Source organism: Plecotus auritus (genome assembly GCF_963455305.1).
Source record: "Plecotus auritus genome assembly, chromosome: X".
Lineage (NCBI taxonomy): Eukaryota > Metazoa > Chordata > Mammalia > Chiroptera > Vespertilionidae > Plecotus > Plecotus auritus.
Window position 1 is genome coordinate 114,836,813 of NC_137784.1, and position 12,713 is coordinate 114,849,525.

The window sequence follows — 12,713 nt, forward strand, 5'->3', positions numbered from 1 at the left end:
AAAATGAATGTGAACCTACAATTACTCCAAAAGAAAAAAAGAATTATAAATCAGATCATGTCATACCACAAGGTAAAACCATTCATTCAATGGCCTCCCATTTATTTTGGAATAAAACGGTCTGCCCATTGACTAGATGCAACTTGTCCAACATTTTGTTATGCTACTCTCCCCAGCTCTTTTGGTGTCCATCATAATCACCACCTTAGTTCCAAGGCATCGAGGTTTGTCCTCTGTTTCTGGCTTTTGTACATCTGCTCCTTATTTCTGGAAGGTTTTTCCCTGGCTGTTTTTATGGTTGCTCCTTTCATAACTTTCAGGGCTCAGCTTAAATGCCACCTACTCCTTCCTAACCACACAATTTGCACCCTGTTCTTTTCCTGCATGGGTCTTATCCCAGATTTGATTATTTTATCACTTCTTTATCATCTGTCTCCCCGACCAGATTGCAAGCACCCAGGGCAGGGTGGAGAGTGTTCTAGGACTCTGCGCTGTCTCTCCAGCGCCTGGCATAGTTCTTGGCACATAAGTGAGGGCTCAGTAAACTGAATATTAAGTGAATGAATGAGTGACCACGTGCGGCTGCCATCAGTGTTTTTCTGAGTGATGTAAAGCCCTCTGGATGGTGGCTTTGGACTTATGGATGAGGCTCCTTTCGCCCCTTTCCTGCTTGTTACTAAGGGGAAGGGTCGCTGGTGGGTCCCTAGGCGCCACTCTGAACCACGGAGTTACGCAGTCGGGGGCGAAACGAGGTACGTTCCGGGCCCCGGTCGCTTTGCAGGGAGTACGCAGGTTAGCGGAGGCCCCTGGCCAGGCCACCTTCTCTCTACTCTCTTTGTTACTCCCACCTCCCCAGCACTGGGCGAGGCTGCCTGCAGTGACTCGTGACTCCCCACCCTGTTCGAAGGCTGCAGCGCGAGGGAGGAGGGCCCCGGGAGCCCCTAGCCCGCCCTCCTCTCCAGGCCAGGGTCGGCCCTACGGAGAAGCGCTCACCAACACCACCCCGCAGCCGCCTTCTCCGCGCGCCCACGCCTTTTAGGCAGCACCGCGGCTACTGAGAGCAGGGCACGTGGACGCGCGGAGTGCGCGGTGCTCCCGCCCCCAGCCCCCTGCCAGACCAGCCCCCAGGCGCTCGCTCCGCACAACAGCCCCCCTAGGCTGGCGTGCGCCCCGCCCCGGGCCAGCGGCGTCCGCCCCTGCGCGCGCTCCCTCCCCTCCCCGCCCCCTCCCGCGCCCCTCCCCTCGCGTCCCTCCCGCGCCCTACATCTCGCGCCCGGCTGAGGGGGCTCAATCCGCCGCCGCCACCACCGCTGCCGCCGCCACCGAGCTTCGGTCTCGGTGCAGGTAGCGGCTGCCGCCAGGACATCTACGCTGCCAAGCATCCCCAGGCAGTAAGCCCGTTTTCTCACCGCGAGTGCGTGCATGTGCGCCTCCCGCCCACCGGCTCGGGTCCCCCGGGAGCCACTGCCCTATTGCCCCGCCGCCTCCGCTGCTGTCGCTCTGGTCTGCCCGGCCTTCAGGGGCCGGCTACCTGCGGCCTCTGGCCCCAGCCGCTAGGCCGGGGGAGGGGGCTGGTATCTTGTATGATATCAGCGTGCAACGGGCTGCACGCTGCAGGACCCCCATACGGGGTTCCCCTCTGGTGTAGGCTTCGGCCTCCCGGGGGCTTTCGCTAAGGTGGTGGGAGATGGTGGGCGGTGGGGATGGGGAACGACTGGGGAGGGAGAAGGTGGAGATGGGGGGAGGGGCAGGAGCGAAAGGGGGGCTCTCCGCGCTCTCCTATGCGGAATGATGGGGAGGAAGGAGGGAGAGAACAGGGCTCTAGGTTTTCTCCCCAGGATGTCGGGCAGTGGGTGTGGGGCAAGTTGGGGGCACATCTTGTTTTCTCAACAAGGAGAGTTAGCAGGGTTTGTGGGGAGCGGGTGAAGTGGGGGGCTCCCCTTGGTTTTCTAATCAAGGATGGTGGGGATTGGGGAAGCAATGAAGGGGGACCTGCCTCAATAAGGGTGGTGGGGGTGGGGATTCGAGGGAGTGGAGGTAAAGGGCTTGCCTGGGTTTTCTCCATGGAGATGCAGAGGGGTTGGAAGAGTGGGGGAGGGTGCAGGGAGAATGGGGAGGGAGGGGAGAGCCCGCTGCGCTTCACTATAAGGGAAGGGCGGGGGATTGGCGAATGGAGGTGAGGAGAGTGGTGGATTTCAGCTCCAGCGTGGAACCCAGAGAAGCTAGAGGAAGGTTCTATCACGTGGGTTGAGCCTTAGAAGGTGGATTTTCAAAACTGCAGGGTGTAACCTTTCCGCCTCAAAATGCTTGAAATCCCTACAAGGTGCCTTCTGTTCTAGGCTCTGGGGGAGCGCTTTTTGCTTTCGAAGTTTCTCTTTCCATTCCTCAAGGCCTCTTATCCTCCAGGACGAGGTGGACTTGTGGAAATCTGCAAAGGAAGTCTGTGTGTGGTTCGGGTTCAGTGCTACATTATTTTCTGCATTTTGGGACTGTGCGAGTCTCTCGGGTTTGTTTTGATTTTGCCCTTTACAATAAAAACCCTGTACCAGGGAAACCCCTTGGGAAAAGAAGAGAATACAGTTTATTAAAGGGACTCCAGGTTTGGATTTTGAATATCCTGAAGGGCAAGAGATCTGTCGTAGCATTTTTGCTTGGCTTTCAGAAGAGGTAGAAATAGAATAAATATCGAATGTCTTTGCTGGGAGTCCCCTATATTCATTTAAATTATTCCATCGGGATTGTCCAAGCCCCCTTTGATTTGAATTTGGAATAGATCCTGTTTTCCTAATTGGAGTCATCATTTTGCAATTGCCTGTAATTCTTCCCTGGGTTATCAAATCTATGGCAAGCTTATAGAGCAGCAGGAATAATTTTTTTCTGTTATCTTGATTAAGACAGTTTTAATGTAAGTTTTATGTTGTTACTTGGAAATGTGAACATTTGCAGAATAGCATAAATTTAAATTATGGGCCTCTTGGAATTTTGCAAAGCCTTTCCATCCCCAGCTCTTCTCAGGAAACAGAATCCCCCTACACACCCCATTCTTTACACTGAAGAAGCAAGGGCTTCTGGGATGGTAGCTTTGCCTTGGAAACTCATGCTCTTATTTGCTTAAGAAGAATACATATTAAAGAGGCTAAGGCCTTTAATGTGGTGATGCTATATACTGCTTTCCCATTTTGGTTACATAAGGTTCCAATCTAGTCTTTACCTTCAGTCTTTAAAATGCTTATTTAACATTTTGAAGAGCAAGTACAATCTTTATGCAACAGGAAATTGGTCAGATAGGCCATGATTTGTACAAACCACCTCCCAACAATTACAGTTTAATACTACCATATAGGTTTTGTAGCCATATCTTGTTTTTTAAATTCTAAGCTACCATTCCCCTATTGAGTTTTTGGAGAAGGAAGGAGTTGTGTGTTTTTTTATTAACCAAGTCTAGATTTTGTGTGAAACATTAAAAAAAATGTGTAAGATTTCAATTGTTAAATTTTTCTCTTTTATGATACCAGTGTATTGGAGCTAATTTAATAAGGATCAAATTAGTGAACCACTGAAATAAGATAATTATTTGTTTACTGGAAATGCTAACTTGAAAATGTTTAAGTAGAGATTTGCATCTCAAAGATTAATGCAACTACATTTAAATAAACATTATTATATGCACCATTTCTAATGTTAATGTGATACGAATTCTATGCATAAGCAGCAGTCTAAAAATAGTACAGTTGACACTAAAACAACACAGGTTTGAACTTCAAGGGTACACTTATAAGGTGATTTTTTTTTCAGTAAATACCCGTACTGTTTTCCATCTGCCTCGAGAGTCCACAGATATGTAGGGCCGACCTTCTGCATTGATCTACACAGTTTTATACAGACAACTTGAACATGCACAGATTTCGAGTATCTGTGGGGGTCCTGGAACCAATCCCTTGAGAATAACCAGGAATAGCCCTTAGGGAGTGAAAAGTTAAACTTTTTTTTTTGCCTTGGGGATTTAACTCTGGTTGTTTTTTCTCTTAGGAATAGAATCCTGAGAGGTAAAATCTTTTAAAGAGAGGAGAATGTTGATGGGTGGTGGGCCTCAAGTTTTTGTATTTAAAAAAGTGTAAATTGAGTGTCTTTTACCCAGCTTTTTGAGAACCTGTTGTTTGCCCTGTGGGACTGGAAGGGGAAAAAAAGATGACATTTCAGAAATTAACAAATATATGATCAAATATCTTTCTAAATAGCCTTAAAGATTTTGTTAACATCCATTTGAAAAGTAATTTGTGAATCAAGACTTTGTGTAAGAAATTGCCCCACACCATTTAAAAAAATGACATTTTGTTGAAGGAATGGAAGCTAACATCCGGAGAGACTGATCCCTGTTTTCCTGCCCTCCACTTCCTGGTTCCCTTCTTCTCCACACCCTTCCCTTTCTCCCCTCCTGTGTCAGTAACATTGGCTTTTATAACCTTGTGGGAGTTGAACAAATGTTGGCACTTGCTGGCACTTAACTCTTTGGCTGCTTTCCCCAACTTTTGCCTACAAAATTTTTTTGGTTAATTGAACTTTCCAGTTGTTGGGATTTGGGGTAAAAGGGAGTCAACCGTAATTATTTTCTCTTAAAAGAGCTTTTCTTTCAGCTCCTGTTGGATAAGAGCAAAGAAAGGGTTGGGTTGTTTTTTTTAGTCAATAGAATACTTAATTAAGCAGAATATCTGACCATTCATTTATTCAACAAACATTACTGAGTTACCTCCTCTGTTGGGGCCTCTGTGCTAGGTGCAGCAATGCACAGTGGATAAGAAATGACTTCTGCCTTCTGGTGCGGTTACTAAATGAAAGATAGACAATAAATTTGTTGTGAATAATTGAGAGTTGTCCAGTCTTTTGGACATTAGCATAGCACTTTATTAGATATATTAAATATGCTTTAGCCATGCAAACAGTGGAGTCATTTCTTTCCAGAGAATTGTTCCCTGCATAAATTTTATCTCACCTCCCCAGCTAAGACATACTTTTCATTTTGAGTAATAATATAATTTTTAAGTCTTAAGCGTTATGGTCTTTTTTAAAAGATAAGTTTTATGTAAAATAAATAGGATATAGTAAAATTCTTGATATTTCGGTTCAGCATTTTGTATCCCTTAATAGAGTAGTGAGAAGATGGCCAGACCAGCATTCCTTTCTGTGACTTAAAGCATCTTCTGACAGCATATTGGGCCAAAAAATTTATTTTTCTGTGATCAACTTAGAATTATCCTATCCTATATAATAAAAGGCTAATATGCAAATAGACCGAACGGCGAAACAACAGGTCACTATGATGTGCACTGACCACCAGGGGGCAGATGCTGAACGCAGAAGCTGCCCCCTGGTGGTCAGTGCGCTCCCATAGGAGGAGCGCCACTCAGCCAGAAGCCGGGCTTCTGCCTCTGTGGCAGTGCTAAGGATGTCCCACATACCCCGAGGGCTCCCAGGATGGCTTCCAGACTGCGAGAGGGTGCAGGCCGGGCTGAGGGAACCCCCCACCCCACTGAGTGCATGAATTTCGTGCACTGGGCCTCTAGTGGATAATAATAGATTATGGAGCCCAGAAGAATGGTTAATACTAAATAGTAGCTCCAGTAAACCCTTGCCCTCCTGAAGGGCTACCTCCTGAGATCTTTGAGAATTCCCCTTTTTGTGAAGAATGCAAGACCAGTGATTTCTATCAAGGGCAGTTTTGCCCCCAGGAAACATTGAACATTGTCCAGAGACATTTTTAGCTATTACAGCTTGGGGCTTGGCATGCCTCTGAGAGGCCAGGAATGCTGCTTTAACATTCTATAGCACACAGAGCTGGCTCTCACATCCCCCACCAACAAAGTGATCTAAACCAAAAAGTCAATAGTGCTGAGGTTGATGTAATTTCCTCTACAAAATGCTATAAAATGTAACTTCAGGAGAGTAGAGAACAATGACAGTTTCTTGATGTGACTTGAGTAGTTTGTTGAGCTCACTTTACTAGTCTTAAAAGTGACTGATTCCCATGCATGGACCTAAATAATTAAAAGACCAATAACAGCTACCATTGATGGTAATTACTCTGTGCCAGGCACTTGTATGCATGGTATATCCTCTTCATTTTATAAATGAGGAATCAGGCTCAGAGTGGTAAAGTAACTTGCCTTAGGTCTCACAGCTGATCGAGGTTGGAAGTAGACATCAAAATATTGTTTACTCCTCAGAAGTTCATGGTTTTAAGCACAATATCATACTGTCTCCCTTGGGGCATGTGCTCTATTCAAAATCTTGCTTAACAAAATTAAAATTATTACATGTTCTATATATCATTGAACTTGCTTGAGAGTAATTAAAACCATGAACCCTAAATTTGATCATACTTGGTATAAGTAGCCAGGAGTAGGGGGGAAAAGGGAACCAATATTACATGGAGGCCTATTACAATTCTAGAAAATCCATGAGTTGAATTTACACCCATTATGTAATTTTATCTTCCAGCAACTCTGCAAAGTAGTTATGCACATTTCACAGGTAAAATTAGTGAAGTAACTTGTCTAAGATTGCACAACTAATAATCAGCAGAGTTGGGATTAGAACTTAAGTCCCACGACTAAGCCACTTCCCCTGCTGCTTGATCTAAAAGTATGGGGTTGATGAAAGGAGTGAGTTGAGGAGCAAGCTGCAGAGAGGTGAGTAACCAGTCCTATAAAAAGTAATTTCAGCGGTAATGTGTTGTAGTTGCTGGATTATATTCAGGTAGAGAATGGAGAGGTGAATTGCTGTACCTTCCTCAACAGATAAGAACTGAGTGCAACGTGGTATTTGTTCTGGAGATCTACCCAAACTAAGCCTGTCATCATTTTAGAAACTTCATTTTCTATCTTGAATTTTTGGAAAACTTTTGATAATTGTACAACTGGAAGGTACTAAATTGTGTTTAGATCCTTTCTGCAGCTTACCTTCTACCTTCTCCAGGACTGCCATATAAAACGTAGTAATGCAATATTTGGTTTGTCATCTTTTTACACAATTTAAGCATTTTTTTCTATGAAAGTTATTGGAAGTTGTTTTTATAAAAAAAATTCATCAAATTCATACTTGCGTTTTTCATATGGGGGTGTGTTTTGTTTTGACAGCTAAATATTTCACTTTTGATATGTTGTGTTTTAGAGCATAAAAAGAGGAAAAATAAGAAACAGCCATTAGCAATCATATTTTGTCTGGCAAGCTTTTTTGTGGGTAGAAGAAGAACCTCGTGTTTCATTTCCTTTACTTTAAATTGGAAAGGAATTTTAACCATGATTCTCAAGAGCCAGTATGCTGGGGGAGAAAAGAAATATTATTTAGATAAAATGCACGTTTTGATTTCCACTTGGGACTGTGAACTGGAGATTTTGATTGTAATAATAATGTCCTGATTCTGACTACAGCAATCAGCCACTTGGGTAATCAACCACTATGTATGGATACTCATTGTGATACTGTCTGATTTTGTGACCCCCTCCCATTGATTTTAGAATAGACTTGAGAGATCAGATCAAACTTGTAAGAACACACTAGTCCTTTTGAAAATCTAATTTTTTAATTATGAGTAGTACTTTTTCATTGTAGGGAAATTCAGAAAATACAGAAAAGTCTAAAGAAGAAAATAAAAACGAGTTACAATCCACCACCCAGAAGTTAGTGACAATGTTTTGTATTTCTTTATATTATTTTAACTAGAGGCCCAGTGCAGGAAATTCATGCATGGGTGGGGGGTTCCCTCAGCCCAGCCTGCACCCTTTCCAATCCGGGACCCTTTGGGGGATATCTGACTGCCGGTTTAGGCCTGATACCGGCAGTCAGACATCCCTCTCACAGTCCTAGACCGCTGGCTCTTAATCACTCACCTGACTGCTTGCCTGATCACCCCTAACTGCCTCCGCTGCTGGCCAGGTTGCCCCCAACTCCCTGGCAGCTTTCTCATTTCACTCCTTATGCCCATGAGTTCTATCTAGAGCTGCAACAATAATTCAGAAATTTTGTTAAAATTAAAAAAATTTAATTTAGACTACACTTATAGGTTAGAGATTTTTACAAAGAACTTGAGTTCACAATTTAAAAAAACAACAACACTGCATTTTAAAAAGAAATACAGCCTGGCCAGTGTGCTCAGTGGTTGAGCGGCAACCCATGAACCAGGAGGTCATGGTTCAATTCCAGTCAGGGCACACACTCGGGTTGTCAGCTCAATCCCCAATAGAGGGCATGCAGGAGGCAGCCAATCAATGATTCTCTCTCATCATTGATGTTTCTATCTCTCCCTCTCTCCCCCTCCCTGCCGGCCTGGTCGCTCCTAACTGCCCCTCCTGCCAGCCTGGTCACCCCTTACTGCCTCCCCCTACCGGCCTGGTCACACCCAACTGCACCACCCCCGCCAGCCTGGTGGCCCTTAACTGCCCCCCCCTGCTGGCTTAGTCACCCCTCACTGCCCCCCCTGCCAGCCTAATCACCCCCAACTGCCCCCCCCCGCCAGCCTGGTTGCCCCTCCTGCCCCCCCCCCCTGTCAGCCTGGTCACCCCATGCAGCTTGCTGTTCAGTCCTTTGGTCGTCCCTCACTAACCGCCCTGCTGGCCTGGTTGTAGGCAGCCATCTTGTGAGGGTGAGGGTTAATTTGCATATTACCTCTTTATTATATAAGATACGTTTTTATTGATTTTAGAGAGAGGAAGGGAGAGAGAGGGAGAGATAGAAACATCAATGATGAGAGAGAATCATTGATTGGCTGCCTCCTGCATGCCCTCTATTGGGGATTGAGCTGACAACCCGAGTGTGTGCCCTGACTGGAATTGAACCATGACCTCCTGGTTCATGGGTTGCCGCTCAACCACTGAGCACGCTGGCCAGGCTGTATTTCTTTTTAAAATGCAGTGTTGTTGTTTTTTTAAATTGTGAACTCAAGTTCTTTGTAAAAATCTCCAACCTATAAGTGTAGTCTAAATTAAATTTTTTTAATTTTAACAAAATTTCTGAATTATTGTTGCAGCTCTAGATAGAACTCATGGGCATAAGGAGTGAAATGAGAAAGCTGCCAGGGAGTTGGAGGACTGTCCTGTGTCATGTTCATGCAATCCCCTTAAAATTTCTCCTCCTCAAACTTGAGTGATAGAATTTCAGTGCTAGAAGGGACTATCAATACCCACCCCCTTCATTTTTCAGGTGAGGAAAAGGAGGCTCAAAGAGGTCAAGCACCTGTTCCAATATCATATAATGTGTTAATGTTGGAGTTCCAGTTTGAAGTTATAGTTCCTCCATATTAGGTAAGTTTTTATTTTCTAATTACAAACTTCTCATAGCCAAGAACTTTTTGTTAGCCTGTCCCTCAAAAGAACAGGCTTTTATGGTGGAAGTAAATTAACTATACTAAAGGATACCAAAAAAGACCCAAGTATTTCCTAATTTCAGAAAATGATCAAAACAGTTGTGATCAATACAAGAATTTTTCATATAATTTACTCTGTTGAAATTGAGTATCAGTGATCAGGAACCTCTTTTGTGCATCTGGCCCTCCTCGGTTTAATTTTCCCTGGCCTATGGGGCAAGTACCAAGGCATATCAAACAGGCCAAACAAGAGGAACGGAAAACAACTTTTATGAGTCTTTACACATGGGAGCCAGAAGAACACAATTAAAGCTGTTGCTGTACAAAATTATTTGTTTCCTTTATAGAATGAGATATCTGTTAAAATTGTGGGAAAGAAATTTTAAAGATTGCATCTGCTTCCAAATTTAGGTAAGAAGTTAAGAAATTATAGCAAATGCTGACAATGTGGCATCATTAACAAACATAATTGTTGTTTGAATTTGGCACTATTAAAAAAGTTTTTCAGCTTTCCTCCCTCTCTGTTGCCTGCTCTCTTTGTCTCTCTTTGTAGCTGTGTGGCTCGCTCTCTCTTTGTGTCTCCTTTGCCTGTGTGTCCTTTTCACTCTTAGGGTGACTTTTTAGTACAGTTGACTCTACCCACTTTCTTTTTTCTTTTTCTGGTTCTCAGTGTATCCACATCATCATTTTCACGTTCTACTGTGTACCCCTTATCCCATTCACCAGTATTATAGTTACCAACCTGGACTGGGCCAGGTCCTTTTTTTCAGCCTAAGATGGGCAGGGAAGCTGCTGTTGGGAGCAAATCTGGGCTAAGAAGAGCTGGTGTCATTCAATGCAGAAAGTCACTGATAGAATAGAACTAAACAAAAATATGATCAGAAATAACATAGGCTGCATATACAGAGTGGGACAAAAGTAGGTTTACAGTTGTGAGTACAAGAAACAGTTTGGTGGTGTATTATTTTTCATATGAACAACTAAACTTTCTTTTACCCCTATACTTGTAAACCTGTGAACACAAAATTATCCCTTCTCTATAGCCAGGACCCCAGCAAATGCTAACCCTGTGTGAGATAATGCATATGAATACTCAGTGCTAAGGGCTTACTATTTGAACAAATGAGGAAATTTTACCCTTGCCTAGGGGTGTGTTCTTAAAGAGTTTTTGCTCCTGTTTCTCATTCATGCCTGTTAATGAATGTGTGCATTGTCAGCTCTTCCAAGCTTCCTGTAGCACACTGTATGCCTAGTAGAAAATGGGTTTTCTTCTATATTTAAACAATGATATTTATTGTACTTTATTTTTGAACTTCTGTAGGTGGGAATGCACAGATAGATAGAAGATCTGTGTGTACTTTTTTTTTTTTAATGCAGTGAAACCTACAAAAAGAAAAGAACAATTGCCTGGCCCGTGTGGCTCAGTGGTTGAACATCAACCCATGAACCAGGAGATCACAGTTTGATTCCTGGTCAGGCCACATGCCCAGGTTGCAGGTTCAGTCCCTTGTTAGGGGGTGTGCAGGATGTTTTCCATTGATGATTATCTCTCATCATTGATGTTTCTCTCTCTCTCACTCTCTCTCTCTCTCTCTCTCCCTCCCTCCCTCCCTCCCTCCCTCCTCTCTGAAATCAATAAAAATATATTTTTAAAAACATTTTCTTAAGAAGAAAAGATCAAAATAAGTCTTTGTGGTCAGCACATTACTTCTTGTAGAATTTATATTTTAATTATCCACATAAAACTCTGGATTTTATATATATTCCAAGACACAAAATGATCCATTCATAGTCTAATCACAAGAATTTATAGTATCCGCAAGGTTTTACATATACTTTTCAATACTAAGGTAGTGATAGCTAAGGATACTTAGATTTTATCATCAACGTTTTTTAAATTGATTTTTAGAGAGAGGAAGGGAGACAGAGAAAATGAGAGAGAGATGAGAGAGAGAGAGAAAGAGAGAGAGAGAGACATCAATGTAAGAGTGGAACATAGATTGGCTGCCTCCTACACAATTCCCTATTGGGAATTGAGCCTGCAACCCAGGTATGTGTCCTGACCAGGAATCAACCAGAAACTTGATGCCCAGCCAACTGAGCCACACTGACCAGGCCTTATCAAGGTTGTTTTGACAAGGATGATACAAAACTAAGTATCTATACGTTTTGTCATTCACTTTCAGTTTTAGAGTGTGGATAAGGCTGCTTGACTCCTGTCAAGTTTAAAAATGTGTGCTTTGCCGAGGCCGGTTTGGCTCAGTGGATAGAGTGTCGGCCTGCGGACTGAAGGGTCCCGGGTTCGATTCTGGTCAAGGGCATGTACCTTGGTTGCGGGCACATCCCCAGTAGGAGGTGTGCAGGAGGCAGCTGATCGATGTTTCTCTCTCATCGATGTTTCTAGCTCTCTATCCCTCTCCCCTCCTCTCTGTAGAATATCAATAAAATATATTTTTTTAAAAAAATGTGTGCTTTATGCCCTGGCCGGTGTGGGTCAGTTGGTTGAGCATCATCCTGTACACTGAAGGGTCACCAGTTTGATTCCTAGCCAGGGCACATGCCTAGGTTTCAGGTTCAGTCCTCAGTTGGGGTGTGTCAGGGTTGTTGTGGTCAGAAACCAATTGGTGTTTTTCTCTCTCTCTCTCTCCCTCTCTTCCTCCCTACCTCTTCCTCTCCCTCTCCCTCTTCCTTTCTCTCTCTCTAAAATCAATAAAAACATTTTTTAAATGTGTGCTTTTATTAGGAAGAAATTAAGCATTGGTTTGTCAGTGATTGTGGGGTCTAGTTTTACATATCATTCTTGCTTGTGAAACTGTTAGCATCTGCCTATAGACATGATCAATCATATGGCTTCTCATGTGTCCAGGTGAGCTGAAGTAACAGGTGTCCCCTGCCCACTCAGGTTTCTAAGAGACTAAAGAGTACACACAGACACAAAGATACATACACATGGATTATAAAGTCTCAAAAATGTTATATCCCTAAGCCATAGTAGTGGATTTAGACATATAAATTAACAAAATTTTATTTTTCAACATATTCTAAGAAATGTCCTATAAAAAATTATAGCTTTAAATACTTGAAATGATAAAGTTCCTAGCCAGATAGCTTCTGGAAACTAAGGAGACACTGTAAGTTCTTTGTCAAAGATTCCACATCTCCAGATGCCAGGGTTAATTCAAGTTTTAAGATCCTAGGACCATTTTCCTCTAGGCCACAATAAGTTGTGGCTCTATTTTTTGTGTGTTTGTTTAAAAATTTTTTTTTTAAAATATTTTTTTATTGATTTCAGAGAAGGGAGAAGGAGAGACAGAAACATCAATGATGAGAGAGGATCATTGATAGGCTGCCACCC

The 12,713-nt window shown here is 43.3% G+C and overlaps 1 protein-coding gene across 32 annotated transcripts in view; it reads left to right on the top strand.

Annotated features, from left to right (window-relative positions):
* The first annotated feature begins 554 nt into the window (after positions 1-554).
* FHL1 (four and a half LIM domains 1) overlaps positions 555-12,713 on the top strand; it is a 73,105-nt gene continuing 60,946 nt past the window's right edge. For 4 of the 32 annotated variants that reach the window (XM_080653440.1, XM_080653445.1, XM_080653425.1 and 1 more), the window contains exons 1-2: positions 1,257-1,391; positions 9,196-9,296. The gene's annotated coding sequence lies outside the window, so the exon portion shown is untranslated. Of the gene's footprint in view, positions 753-1,011; positions 1,415-9,195; positions 9,297-12,713 lie in introns of those variants that run through there. The other 28 variants (XM_080653447.1, XM_080653427.1, XM_080653442.1 and 25 more) reach the window with 22 other exon arrangements.